Below are 2,118 nucleotides of genomic sequence, written 5' to 3'. Positions count from 1 at the left end.
TCGCTGAGTCGCTGTCCTGTTTCTTATCGGGTTCCCAGGTCATCGACATTTTGTGGTATGGAAATCACCTTGCCTGTCAAACCAGAGTTAGGCTCCGTTCTGCCACGAACTCTTGTGTTAAGGGAAGCTGATGCGGGATGTAAATATTCAGTAAAAAATCTGCATTCGCGCCTGAAGCAGTTTTAAAGAGAAGCTGATTCGATTCCAAAACATCATTCTGACAACTTCACGTTCAATTTTTTAAACACATTCTGCTGCTTATTTGTATTTAAAAACAAATGGCTGTGAGTTGTTTCCAGTCTTTGGAGGTCTGTGGCTTACCACACTAGGTGCTCTAAGCCAACATTCCTCTTCGAACCACGCGCAGTTTCTCTGCTGGCTTTTTAATGAATTGCCCAAGCAAAGGTGTGTGTTGTACACATGACAAAAACCACTCACCGTGCGCAAATTTATGGTGAACACCAAAAAAACCCCACAACTCACCACCACCACCAAATAAAAACAAACCACCACCCCAAAAATAACACTTTAAAAGGGAAAAACAAACAAACAAACAAAAAGACAACTCATTGAGCAACCCCTCTGCCCCAACCTCATGCAACACAGAATGCTAAAAATCAGCTGGGAATGTGCCTTGCAGGTTGGTGGTTTGAGTCTTAAACGATGAGAGGAGAAACTTAAAATTCTTGAGTGACCATTATTTACTTGCAACTCTGTTTCCTTTGTAAGAGAGAATATGTGAAACAAACGGGAAACCTTTTGAGCCTTACCTGATAATTTCCAAGTGACTTAAAAGAATGCACTCTATCTTCTCTGCAACCACTTGGGGTTTGCCAAGTTCATTAGCTTCCTGAAGACCGCAAATACCAGCTTCTTACCGAGAGCTTGTTCATCTTTTAGCAGTTTAACTCACTCCCAAACCTCTTTACTGCTGCATAACTAAATATAGATATATTTTTTTCCGGCTATATTTCATGACTTACACCTCATTAGGCCACACCCTGATCTCACTGAACGTGTGCCACTTGCATATCTCATTTACAATGATGTCAATAAATACAATCGGAAGGTCGCTGCTGCTGCATATATAAACATCGCGGTCTTTTGATCTGAACTGACACACTCACAGAAGACAACACAATCAGCAAGGCAGGGATCTCTGCCTAATTCCAGCGGGCTTCCAGGGAGCAGCTTTGATGAGAAAAATGAAATGCCCTCTGAAAGGGCAAGGACTACTCCGAGAGGGGTTTTAAATGCTGCTATGAAAATGGCGTACTGACTTAAGGTCCAGGCAGGAGCTGTATCTGCCTCCAGTGTGTGCGGGGAGGAGATAAAAAAGATACAGAAATGAGAAGCTCTTTTTTGTTGTTGTTGTTTCCTCTTCATAAATATTTATATATTCTGAAGCCAAACATGAATGTTTGAATAAAATCTGTAGGATTTTTTTTTAACCAGGATCTCAGTCGCCAGCTCTTGTGAAGACGGAGAGAAAAGTAATGTTAGAAAGATTCAGCTGGTGAAACAGAGGGTTCTGATTATCCACAGCATGAGGCACCTGGTCTGTTACTGCTGACCTGCATCCAGGCCTCTGTTCTGTACCGCTTTCTCTCTCTGTTTACCACAGCAAAAGGGGCAGTTCTACTAAATGTACCTGATTTGAAATTCCACCTCACATCATTTTTTAACAGCGAACTGGAGTACGAGCACTGAAATCTGAGCAGTACTTATGACATTACCTGCTGGAGTTTTTTGCATGTTTTTGACAGCTGTCGAAAACCACCAGTATCTAGAAATATGTGAACAACCACGTTCTAGGGCATTTGGATGAGGAAATCATAAAGCCTCTGACATGAATTAACTGCGTACTCCAGAGTGCCGTTGCCAAAGACATTCCTCATTGGCTTTGCTGCAAAGAAAAGAACAAGACAGAGAAGAACAAATAGAAAATGGTCTTCACATAACCTGATTATTTGTAAACATGACCATGAATGTAATAAGGCTGGGTTAGGAATATGTGAATACATCAGTGTTAGGAGGAAAGAGGTTGGGAGAGGGACTGCAGAGGAGACAATCGCAGAATCACAGAAGTGTAGGGGTTGGAAGGGACCTCAAGAGGTC

Source organism: Anser brachyrhynchus (assembly GCF_964034855.1).
Source record: "Anser brachyrhynchus genome assembly, chromosome: 1".
NCBI classification, from domain to species: domain Eukaryota; kingdom Metazoa; phylum Chordata; class Aves; order Anseriformes; family Anatidae; genus Anser; species Anser brachyrhynchus.
Note: the sequence above shows the minus strand (reverse complement) of the source record.